This window comes from Periplaneta americana, chromosome 2 (assembly GCF_040183065.1).
Source record: "Periplaneta americana isolate PAMFEO1 chromosome 2, P.americana_PAMFEO1_priV1, whole genome shotgun sequence".
Lineage (NCBI taxonomy): Eukaryota > Metazoa > Arthropoda > Insecta > Blattodea > Blattidae > Periplaneta > Periplaneta americana.
The window spans coordinates 21,923,394-21,937,374 of NC_091118.1; the positions used below are offsets into that span (position 1 = coordinate 21,923,394).

General features: G+C 33.5%; 1 protein-coding gene across 1 annotated transcript in view; it reads left to right on the top strand.

The window, feature by feature from the left end:
* Positions 1 to 6,461: 6,461 nt before the first annotated feature.
* The window catches only part of LOC138715916 (very long chain fatty acid elongase AAEL008004-like), a 56,807-nt gene continuing 49,287 nt past the window's right edge, over positions 6,462 to 13,981 (top strand). The window contains exon 1 of the mRNA XM_069848939.1: positions 6,462 to 6,525. The gene's annotated coding sequence lies outside the window, so the exon portion shown is untranslated. The remainder of the gene's footprint in view (positions 6,526 to 13,981) is intronic.

Genomic DNA, 13,981 nt, shown 5'->3' on the forward strand with positions numbered 1-13,981 from the left:
TACGTAGCTCAGTTTTAAATACATGTTATTTCACTGCTTAATAACGTAAATTAAATATATTAATGTAGGAAACAAAACAGACAATAATTCAACCATTAAACTCAGGCCTGAAAATCAAAATCTATTTGCTACAAACTATTGAACTCAGGCCTGAAAATCAAAATCTATTTGCTACAAACTATTGAATTCAAGTCTGAAATCAAAATCTACTTGCTACAAACTATTGAACTCAGGCCTGAAAATCAAAATATATTTGCTACAAACTATTGAACTCAGGTCTGAAAATCAAAATCTACTTGCTACAAACTATTGAACTCAGGCCTGAAAATCAAAATATATTTGCTACAAACTGTTGAACTCAGACCTGAAAATCAAAATCTATTTGCTACAAACTATTGAACTCAGGCCTGAAAATCAAAATCTCTTTGCTACAAACTATTGAACTCAGGTCTGAAAATCAAAATCTATTTGCTACAAACTATTGAACTCAAGCGTGAAAATCAAAATCTATTTGCTACAAACTATTGAACTCAGGTCTGAAAATCAAAATCTATTTGCTACAAACTATTCAACTCAGACCTGATAATCAAAATCTATTTGCTACAAACTATTGAACTCAGACCTGATAATCAAAATCTATTTGCTACAAACTATTGAACTCCGGTCTGAAAATCAAAATCTACTTGCTACAAACTATTGAACTCAGACCTGATAATCAAAATCTATTTGCTACAAACTATTGAACTCCCGTCTGAAAATCAAAATCTACTTGCTACAAACTATTGAACTCAGGCCTGAAAATCAAAATCTCTTTGTTACAAACTATTGAACTCAGGTCTGAAAATCAAAATCTACATGCTACAAACTATTGAACTCAGGCCTGAAAAGCAAAATCTCTTTGCTACAAACTATTGAACTCAGGTCTGAAAATCAAAATCTACTTGCTACAAACTATTGAACTCAAGCGTGAAAATCAAAATCTATTTGCTACAAACTATTGAACTCAGGTCTGAAAATCAAAATTTACTTGCTACAAACTATTGAACTCAGGCCTGAAAATCAAAATCTGTTTGCTACAAACTATTGAACTCAGGGCTGAAAATCAAAATCTACTTGCTACAAACTATTGAACACAGGCCTGAAAATCAAAATATATTTGCTACAAACTATTGCACTCAGGCCTGAAAATCAAAATCTATTTGCTACAAACTATTGAACTCAGGCCTGAAAATCAAAATCTATTTGCTACAAACTATTCAACTCAGACCTGAAAATCAAAATCTAATTGCTACAAACTATTGAACTCAGGTCTGAAAATCAAAATCTACTTGCTACAAACTATTGAACTCAGGCCTGAAAATCAAAATCTATTTGCTACAAACTACTGAACTCAGGACTGAAAATCAAAATCTATTTGCTAGAAACTATTGAACTCAGACCTGAAAATCAAAATCTACTTGCTACAAACTGTTGAACTCAGGCCTGAAAATCAAAATCTATTTTCTACAAACTATTGAACCCAGGTATGAAAATCAAAATCTATTTGCTACAAACTATTGAACTCAGACCTGAAAATCAAAATCTACTAGTTACAAACTATTGAACTCAGGCCTGAAAATCAAAATATATTTGCTACAAACTATTGAACTCAGGCCTGAAAATCAAAATCTATTTGCTACAAAGTATTGAACTCAGACCTGATAATCAAAATCTATTTGGTACAAACTATTGAACTCCGGTCTGAAAATCAAAATCTACTTGCTACAAACTATTGAACTCAGGCCTGAAAATCAAAATCTCTTTGCTACAAACTATTGAACTCAGGTCTGAAAATCAAAATCTACTTGCTACAAACTATTGAATTTAGGTCTGAAAATCAAAATCTATTTGCTACAAACTATTGAACTCAAGTCTGAAAATCAAAATCTACATGCTACAAACTATTGAACTCAGGCCTGAAAATCAAAATCTCTTTGCTACAAACTATTGAACTCAGGTCTGAAAATCAAAATCTACTTGCTACAAACTATTGAACTCAGGCCTGAAAATCAAAATATATTTGTTACAAACTATTGAACTTAGGTCTGAAAATCAAAATCTACTTGCTACAAACTATTGAACTCAGGCCTGAAAATCAAAATCTATTTGCTACAAACTATTGAATTCAGGCCTGAAAATCAAAATCTATTTGCTACAACTATTGAACTCAGACCTGAAAATCAAAATATATTTGCTACAGACTATTGAACGCAGGTCTGAAAATCAAAATCTACTTGCTACAAACTATTGAACTCAGGCCCGAAAATCAAAATTATTTGCTACAAACTATTGAACTCAGACCTGAAAATCAAAATCTACTAGTTACAAACTATTGAACTCAGGCCTGAAAATCAAAATATATTTGCTACAAACTATTGAACTCAGGCCTGAAAATCAAAATCTATTTGCTACAAAGTATTGAACTCAGACCTGATAATCAAAATCTATTTGGTACAAACTATTGAACTCCGGTCTGAAAATCAAAATCTACTTGCTACAAACTATTGAACTCAGGCCTGAAAATCAAAATCTCTTTGCTACAAACTATTGAACTCAGGTCTGAAAATCAAAATCTACTTGCTACAAACTATTGAATTTAGGTCTGAAAATCAAAATCTATTTGCTACAAACTATTGAACTCAAGTCTGAAAATCAAAATCTACATGCTACAAACTATTGAACTCAGGCCTGAAAATCAAAATCTCTTTGCTACAAACTATTGAACTCAGGTCTGAAAATCAAAATCTACTTGCTACAAACTATTGAACTCAGGCCTGAAAATCAAAATATATTTGTTACAAACTATTGAACTTAGGTCTGAAAATCAAAATCTATTTGCTACGAACTATTGAACTCAGACCTGAAAATAAAAATCTACTTGCTACAAACTATTGAACTCTGGCCTGAAAATCAAAATCTAATTGCTACAAACTATTTAACTCAGGTCTGAAAATCAAAATCTACTTGCTACAAACTATTGAACTCAGGCCTGAAAATCAAAAACTGTTTGCTACAAACTATTGAACTGAGGCGTGAAAATCAAAATCTACTTGCTACAAACTATTGAACTCAGGCCTGAAAATCAAAATCTATTTGCTACAAACTATTGAACTCAGGCCTGAAAATCAAAATCTATTTGCTACAAACTACTGAACTCAGACATGAAAATCAAAATCTGCTTCCTACAAACTATTGAAATCAGATCTGAAAATCAAAATCTATTTGCTAACTCAGGTCTGAAAATCAAAATATATTAGCTGCAAACTATTGAACTCAGGCCTAAAAATCGAAATCTATTTGCTACAAACTATTGAATTTAGGTCTGAAAATCAAAATCTAATTGCTACAAACTATTGAACTCAGGTCTGAAAATCAAAATCCACTTGCTATAAACTACTGAACTCGGGCCTGAAAATCTAAACCTACTTGCTACAAACTACTGAACTCAGGCCTGAAAATCAAAATCTATTTGCTACAAACTATTGAACTCAGGTCTGAAAATCAAAATCTACTTGCTACAAACTATTGAACTCGGGCCTGAAAATCTAAAAATACTTTCTACAAACTATTGAACACAGGTCTGAAAATCAAAATCTACTTGCTACAAACTATTGAACTCGGGCCTGAAAATCTAAACATACTTTCTACAAACTATTGAACACAGGTCTGAAAATCAAAATCTACTTGCTACAAACTACTGAACTCAGGCCTGAAAATCAAAAATCTATTTGCTACAAACTATTGAACTCAGGTCTGAAAATCAAAATCTACTTGCTACAAACTATTGAACTCAGGCCTGAAAATCAAAATTTATTTGCTACAAAATATTGAACTTAGGTCTCAAAATCAAAATCTACTTGCTACAAACTATTGAACTCAGGCCTGAAAATCAAAATCTATTAGGCACAAACTATTCAACTCAGGTCTGAAAATCAAAATCTATTTGCTTCAAACTATTGAACCCAGGTCTGAAAATGAAAATTTACTTGCTACAAACTACTGAACTCAGGCCTGAAAATCAAAATCTATTTGCTACAAACTATTGAACTCAGGCCTGAAAATCAAAATCTATTTGCTACAAACTATTGAACTCAGGCCTGAATATCAAAATCTATTTGCTACAAACTATTGAACTCAGACCCGAAAATAAATATCTGCTTGCTACAAACGTTTGAACTCAGATCTGAAAATCAAAATCTATTTGCTACAAACTATTGAACTCAGGTCTGAAAATGAAAATCTACTTGCTACAAACTACTGAACTCAGGCCTGAAAATCAAAATCTATTTGCTACAAACTATTGAACTCAGGTCTAAAAATCAAAATCTACTTGCTGCAAACTATTGAACTCAGGCCTGAAAATCAAAATCTATTTGCTACAAACTATTGAACTCAGGCCTGAAAATCAAAATCTATTTGCTACAAATTATTGAACTCAGACCCGAAAATCAAAATCTGCTTGCTACAAACTTTTGAACTCAGATCTGAAAATCAAAATATATTTGCTACAAAATATTGAACTCAGGTCTGAAATTCAAAATCTACTTGCTACAAACTATTGAACTCGGGCCTGAAAATCTAAACCTACTTGCTACAAACTATTGAACTCAGGTCAGAAAATCAAAATCTACTTGCTACCAACTATTGAACTCAGGCCTGAAAATCAAAATCTATTTGCTACAAACTATTGATCTCAGGTCTGAAAATCAAAATCTACTTGCTACAAACTACTGAACTCAGGCCTGAAAATCAAAATTATTTGCTACAAACTATTGAACTTAGGTTTGAAAATCAAAATCTACTTGCTACAAACTATTGAACTGAGGTCTGAAAATCAAAATCTACTTGCTACAAGCTATTGAACTCAGGTCTGAAAATTAAAATCTACTTGCTACAAACTACTGAACTCAGGCCTGAAAATCAAAAATCTATTTGCTACAAACTATTGAACTCAGGTCTGAAAATCAAAATCTACTTGCTACAAACTATTGAACTCAGGCCTGAAAATCAAAATCTATTTGCTACAAACTATTGAACTCAGGCCTGAAAATCAAAATCTATTTGCTACAAACTATTGAACTCAGACCCGAAAATCAAAATCTGCTTGCTACAAACTTTTGAACTCAGATCAGAAAATCAAAATCTATTTGCTACAAACTATTGAACTCAGGTCTGAAAATCAAAATCTACTTAATACAAACTATTGAACTCGGGCCTGAAAATCTAAACCTATTTGCTACAAACTATTGAACTCAGGCCTGAAAATCAAAAACTATTTGCTACAAACTATTGAACTCAGGCCTGAAAATCAAAATCTACTTGCTACAAACTACTGAACTCAGGCCTGAAAATCAAAATCTATTTGCTACAAACTATTGAACTTAAGTCTGAAAATCAAAATCTATTTTCTACAAACTATTGAACTCGGATCTGAAAAACAAAATCTACTTGCTATAAACTATTGAACTCAGGCCTGAAAATCTAAACCTACTTGCTACGAACTAATGAACTCAGGCCTGAAAATCAGAATCTAAAAATAGACTTACTCAATTGAAAACAGTTAAAAACCTTTAAAACCAAATCTTAAAGTTAACAAGAGGGGAAAAAATAAAGATGAGTTAAAGATGGAAATATTAAAAAGATTTGTACTTAGCTATATCATAACAACTTATCGGAACCAAAATTAATTTGAAAATCTTGCACCATTGTTGGCAAGCAGACAGACAGACACACAGGTCCTCGCGCTTCACAAAATTATTTTCTCTTGTTTTTCTTTTGGAACTTTCGAGAGCAACAGGGCAACTTTTTAGGGTCGTTGAAAACTTGTTTTGATTACACTAAAATTTAAAAATACAAGTCGGGAGGCGAAATTTTCCAACACACATGGCAAATTTTAAAGTATACACTTGTCCTTGTCTGTCTCATTCCAAAAAAACAAAACGTGACTGTAAGTTGACTTGTTACTTAGCATGACATGACATGACACGAGATCTTTATGGTAACATGTTTTCTAGCATTCCTGTCTGTCTGTCTGTCGGTCGGTCCGTCGGTCCGTCGGTCAGTCGGTCAGTCAGTCAGTCAGTCAGTCAGTCAGTCAGTCAGTCAGTCAGTCAGTCAGTCAGTCAGTCAGTCAGTCAGTCAGTCAGTCAGTCAGTTCCTTGGTTCGTTCGTTCATTTATTTATTTGTTTGTTTATTTATTTATTTATTTATTTATTTATTTATTTATTTATTTATTTATTTATTTATTTATTTATTTATTTATTTATTTATTTATTTATTGCTAGTAAGTTCGAAATGAATACAAATTAATAAATAGAATGAAAGATAAACTAGCCCACTCCTGAATGATTAAGACTCGTGCTGAGGTGGGGATTCCAAAACAGGCTGATAATACAAAAGCAGTGACGTAACTTGACATATCCTTCATTACCTTGTTGCCTTCAGTTAAGGTCTGACGTACAGTTATTGTGTTCGAGGTGAAAAGCGTAAGTGTTAAATATGATGTTTATTACCTTTCTCATTAGGCCTACTATACCTTAAGATGCTTGTAAACAAACTCGAAATATTTAGATTTAGCAAAGATCGCGATGTTGTTATAGTTAGGCCTAATATTTTACTAAACTAAGATAAGCAAAAACTGTAGGTTACAGAGCAGGAAAGGAAAGTGGTTTTAAAATAATGGTTGTTTCCTAGTACCCGGTACTCGTTACATAGACCACTCTTACACTAAACCTGGAGAAATTTAAGCTTATTAATCAAATAATATGATTCTACTTACTGTTTTTCTTATATGCTCAACTGTTTGTAATTTCTATTTTATACATATTTCATTGTTATTTTCCATCCGAAAATCATTAAGAACGATGAATATTACTTAATATCTCCTATCTTTCTTCAAATAGTGTTCATATGCCATGTTAAATTTCATTTGTTTTCATAAGTTAACAATGATGCACATTGGGAGCAACATATAAGAAATTATTTTCCTGCACAATCCACGCTATATTCACGTTGTTTTGAAATGATTAATCGTAGATGGTTTGCTTATTGTTTATTACACGCATATTTGTATGTAATTTCTATTCCATACGTTTTTTTTTCTATCCCACGATCATTAAGAATGGTGAATATTATTCATGCTTGTTTCCTGTATTTCTTAAAATAATGTTATGTGACATGTTAGTTTTTATTTGTCGTTATTTACGTAAAAATGATGCGCCAAATATAAAAAAATAATAATAATTTCGTACTCACTCCACATCCTATATATTCACATTTGTTTTTCAGTGATTTATTAAAGAATGTACCGGTATTTAAAAGACTATTTAGAAACATGTTACATAAATCACCCTTGTGCCAAAAGAGAATGCTCCCTGGACCAAATTGTCGTATTTTGCAGTGATCGTCAGTACTCGCTGAAATGGGTAATATAATTATGTTGTACGTAGCAAGATCGATTATTCAATTGATACGATATTTTATGAGGTTGTCACGACTGAGATATCTATTGTCAATTGCTTTTATTTGTCAGAAGGACTTGACTGACGGTTATATAAGAACTGGCGCTCTTAGGGGTAGAGATCGGGGTTTGGGATGGCCCACAAGCAACAAGTTATACTAAATATGTTTAGGATTGGTGTAAAACTGGCCTATGTCTCTCACCCGAAATGGCGTTTCACAAACACTGGCAAACTGACTAGAATCACATCTAGTAACAAACTATTAAAATTCTTTTCAGAAAGGAGCCACTGTGTAAACATAAAAACGACCTATGTAACGAGTACCGGATACTAGGAAATTACCAAAATAACATTTAAATACATTGTATGAAAAACTTGCATAATACGTTATATTAGGTAGTAAGGGAGTTTGGAGACGGACGTTTTAAATGAAGGTAATTAATGCGACACTTCCAGTAACTGATAAATTGGTGGTAGGCATTTTCATACATTTATCCAACACTTACTTATAAAGCTGTACTTTAATAACTGAAATCAACTTATTAGAGTAACACTTTAACATTAAGAATGGATAAAGTATCATTTTAACCACTGCATGAATAAAGTACAAACAATGCATGTTAGTTATAATATTTATTACAGTTATTACATTTAGTTCAATTTAAAAACAGTGAAATGTAAATCAACATCATGTCGCTTTCAGCATAGAACGATAAGACAATAAGCTTGAAACGCTTACCTTCTGAGATTTTTCAGAAAAATATGCCTAAACAAACTTCATTCACACCTCTGATATCATTGCATCTTCTTCAATCACAGAGAATCCGATATAACACACTTGGCTTCCTTCAAAGTTTTGTCTGGTATAATTACCTTCTCTTCTTCTCTCACAATAGTATCGCTAAACATTTTCCTAGAAGAAAGTTAGCTTCCCTTACGAAAAGGTTACCAGATTTGACAAAGCGTATTACATATAATTTGTAAACAGACCTAAAAGGTAAAATGATATACATTTGAAACGGTTAGGGAATCGAATATACAAAATGTCAGAAAAATTTACACCTACAGTAAGTAGCGTTTGTGATCATTTACAGTTAAGAAAGGGGAAAAAAAATATCATCAGATAGGTTAGAATGATATGAATGCCATATACAGCGAGAAAAATAATAGTACGGATTTACGTATTGGCATTGATATCTAAACCAATCAACAGCCATCGGTTAAGATAACTTGAAATTTCCATTATCACTCCCATACAAATGATTTCTCAATATTTGAACCGATCCTGTGAGGGCACTAATGGCTATTTCCTTCACAATGCTGTGTGTTAGCCCCAGGTTTTTTTTTTTACATTTGTTGGCAAAGAAGGAGGGTATGGTATCTCGTGCTCCCACCATCAGACCTATTACATCAATGTAGGACAGGCTATATTTATCTTTATAGAACGGGATTGTTGGTTCATAGATGCGTTTCTTTTCACTATCCACCTCATGCGGTTGATCTGCATGTGTCTCAAATCTGATGGTGGGATCGAAAATGTATGCCGAGTTGTTCTTAATGGCAATAATATCAATTCGCCGAACACTTCCTTGTGTGGCTAGTCCCTGCACCTCTTGATGGACTGTAAACCCTACTTCCTTCAGTGCCTCGGCCAGCAAAGAACGGACAGCATGGTGACGGATGTTGCGAAGGGCCTCACTGTATTATTAATGATCAATTACCGCATCATTCAAACTACAACAATGAAAACAATTGCCTTACAAACTATTAGCCTACATCGATTCTCTCATATTTCGTATTACGATGTTTCTGACATAGGCCTACATATCCAGACGGCCGTGCTCTAAATATATTCCAGGAGTGAATTACTAATATTTTACAATTTTATTATATTTTAATTTAAAAAATAAGTAGTCTCTTAAACTTTATAAGTCAGTGTTGGATAAAATATTGTATGGTACAAGAGAATCAAGACAAATGTATACACTCGCGGAAATTAACATGCTCGTGGATAAAATAAAGGATGCGGCAAAACATCCTCCCTAATTAAAAATTTAAATAAAAAACATATGGATCAAAATAAGGAAACTGTATTAATATGAATGGTATCTAAACAGTGGGAAATTTATGTTTACATGCGTGAATCATCAAAATTTCCGATATTGGAGTGGACAGAACCTCTACATAATGACCGTGTTACTGTATGGTGCGCGGTTGCAAGAGTCGGGATACTTGGTCCTTACTTTTTTGAAGAGGATGGTGCTACTGTGACAGTAAACTCTCAGCGGTACACTTTTATGATCAACAATTTTTTGGCACCAAGACTCAGTGCGTTGCAGATTGACCAGGTATGGTTTCACCAGGACGGAGCCACCCCTCACACAGCTCAGATTTTTCTCAAAGTCCTGAGACAGATGTTTCCCGGACCCTTAATTTCTTCACCCCTGGCCAGCACGATCACCAGACCTAGCACCCTGCGATTTTTTTCTATGGGGACATCTTAAGGCTGAGGTGTTCAAACATCGGCCGAGGTCTTAGCCAGACCTAAGAAATGCAATACAGGAAGAAATTGGTCTTATTGATGCAGAATTTCCGAAGTCGCATTCAACAATGCATTGATAGTGAAGGACACCACTTGAGAGACACGTTATTAAAAAATGAAAAATTCCCACTGTTTAGATACCATTCATATTAATAAAGTTTCCTATTCAATTCTTGTTGTTTTGCGCATGTCATTTGATATCGCTATGGCAACGCATGTAAACCTAAATTTCCCACTGTTTAGATACCAATCATATTAATATAGTTTCCTTATTTTGATCCATCTGTTCTTTATTTAAATTTTAAACTAGGGAGGATGTTTTGTCGCACTCTTTACGTCTCGATTCTCTAGAACCATAAATATTAACCGTTCCGCAGTGATTGCAACAAACCCACACAGCTCATAGTCAGATCCCTCTTCAGTTACAAGCAGGAGCATGGGTAGATTTGGCAACGCTGAAAGGAGGCGGGCGGAGGCGAAATAAAGGCATGGCGTTTGACGTTTTAGTGCAGACCTGCAGAACTGTAGCTCCCAAGAGCGACTGCTTTACTCCCCTTTCTTACCCCATCAGGACGGTCATGACCAGGGAACGGATTTATATGGACTAAAAATATATGAAATATGTAAATATATATGTAGTTATTTTTACCAAAATATGGAATTAAATATGGATTTTTACCAAAATATGGAATTAAATATGGACTTAAAATTATAAAAAAATGACTATGTACGTTAAATATTGGTACATTTTAATCAAACTAAACAAAAAATATAATGGACGTACCTTATCTTCCAATGTAGTTTCAACAAAACACAATTTTTATTGTCTGTTACCATAACAATAGGTTACAAACATTTCTTTCAAGTGCTGAAAAGTGAATCTTCTTCTATTGTCTCTGAGGATAGATTTATACTGACTAAAAGAGCGTTCGACGTCACAAGAAGTAACTGGTACATAATTCAATTTCACAATGTCTGCTGGGGATAAGTCCAAGTTAATCTTCACTGTTGATTCACCACTCATCACAGCAACAACCTTTTGTAGTTCTTCATATCCAGGGTTTTTTGAAAGTACAGTGTCCACCTTAGCTCTTACTGCATCTGCAACTTTACCTCTACCACGATTCAGTTGTTCCACAGTACTATTTATAATTTCAAAACTTTCAGATAGTGAAAGGTGCCTATTTTGGAGACTTTTGAGCGTTTTTATGATGCATGAAAATGTATGCTGAATGTGAGCTAAGTCATTCTTCACACTTATGTCACAGGTAACTGTTTTCGCAGTATCAATTGAGACTGCATCTTCAGAGTCCAATGCAAGGAGAACATTGTTAATAGAGTCTATATGTTCGGCATAATATTCAACTGCTTCTAGCCATGTACCCCATCTAGTTAAAATTGGCTTTGGTGGCAATGGAATTTCAGGGTACATTTCTTTCAACACGTTAACTCTACTGGGAGCTTTGAGAAATACTTTTTTCACTGATGAAATCAACAAATCTACTTTAGGGAAATTGTCTCTGACCACTTCTGCCACACGATGAAATGCATGCGCCACACAAGTAAAATGAGTCAATTTAGGATATACAACAGATAATGCTTGTCCAGCTTTGACCATATAAGGGGCAGCATCGCTAATAAAGAATAACACATTATCGTACATAATACCCTTTGGCCACAGGATACCCATAGCTTCGTTGAACAGTTTAACTATAGTTTTGTTATTGCACTTTTCTAGAACATCACAATGTAAAAGAATTCGTTCAGAATATTGTTCACTTAACAAACCGATAACTACATTACCAACAAGTCTACCTTCTTTGTCGGGAGTCTCATCAATGGAAACCCAAATTGAACTATCTTTAATTTCATCTCTTATCTTCTGTATTGTCTCATCGTAGATGGATGGAGCATACGTCTTCCTAAGTGTTGACTCATCCGGGATTGTATGTTGAGTATATTTTTCAAGGAATTCCCTGAAGACCTTATTCTTTAGTTTGTAGAGAGGAATATCAGCAGAGATGAGAGAACGGCACAGGTCGATGTTAAACTCAGATCTTACATTCGATGTTGTTGGTTGTGTTAAAAACAATTGTCTCTGCTTGGAATTTAGTTGTTTGTTGGCCTGATGTTTACTAGTTGTAATGTGTTGTTGCACCAGGAACTTTTGTGTAGATGATACTGCACACTGACACAAATTACAAAATAATATTTTATTGTCAGTTGATAAACCATCTTCTTTAAATTCTGAAATGTAACTTGTTAGTTTTGATTTTAAATTGACTGAATGACGTACTTTTGGCATATTTACCGTCTTTATAGTATGATTTACAAAACTGAACCTATGTGTACTCTGACTGGCATTTAACTGTTGAGCTGCACAACTGAAGTCTGTTAAAAATTTTAAATTAAATTAATACAGTTTTGTAACTTACTTTCCCATTGTTGATAGGACTGCCAATTTTCAAATAACTCTGATGTTAAAGGGATTACTGAACATGTGTTTAAATCTCTATTGTTGAAATGTATTTTTAAAAGTTAATGGAATTTTGTTTTGTTTTATTGTTAAACCTAATATAATATGGACTGTTTTATATGAAATATGGAAAATATATGGAAATTAACGAAAATATGTACTAAACTCTAAAATATGGAAAAATATGGAAAATAAAAGTAGGATTTTTCAACCCTACACATTGTGAAACATAAAGATAATGCAAAATATAAATTATATTAGCTTTATAAGTAAATATGTATTTACATATAAATCCTTTCCCTGGTCATGACGTTCTAGTTACGGACTGCTGCATCAACACGGTGGCAGGTATACAATACGCTATCGAGAATTGCAAATGGGTCGGTGGGTGGGTGGGTGGGTGGGTGGGTGGATGGATAAATAAGCGTACTGCAGTTTAAAGAGAACTGGAACATGGCAAAATCTAAACCCGTGAAGAAATACTACTTCCAAAGAAAATGGGAATATGATTATTTTGTTGTTTGCTTGTTTACTGTGTCCCATTTAATTTATTTCTACTCGTCATTTCAATATTAAACCACATTTAAACAAAGCCCATATTAAGAATTATGGAATGCACAAACTTTCGGGTAAATTCATTATTACGAACTGTATATTGATTATTCATTTATACACTGTTAAATTAAGGACGTCACTTGTTGTGTTCATTTTGAATTGAAATTAATATTGACTTTCAAGGTTCGTTACTTAAATGCTATAAATTTATGTTTCCGTAGGTGATGATAGGAGGAAAGTTTTCGAAAATCTAAAGCAGGTTAAATGCAAAGAAATCTCAAAGAAACTACCGACAGGAAATCTAGCATAATTGTAAATCTTGAAACGAGGTAACGCACTATAAAAACATTGAATTTATTACAATCACTTTTGAAAATCACATGCCGCCACTGATGGATCTTTGACGGCGAAAGAACTCTACGCGGAAGTCGATCATCCCCAGTAGAAGTGGAGTGAGGCTGACGTCATATTTCCCCTACTTATGAGTTCTGCAGAGCTGTTTTAGTGCTTTGATTTCGTTGTCACATGTACATTTTCGACGTTAATTGATACAAAACTAAGTGCATATGATCAAGATTCAGTGTATTGATGTATGTAATTTATTACGAAATCCGAAATGGTATTTTATTTGAGTTTCAAAATACCGCGTAAGTACTTGCATACAGCCACTTATAACTTTAAAAAAATTGAAAGCATACGTGTTTTTTTATTGATAGTACAAGGGAAAATAAATAAATACTTAAAGAAATGTTATTCGTACCAAAAGTAAATAAAATAACGACGGACTTTCGCAGTACCCTATTCCAATCAGTTAACCATTATATGGGTAGTAAATTGACAATGTTTTGCAGCTTTATGTTGTTTCACCTCTGACGTGAAAGGTGAAGGATATCATATATATTTTAATT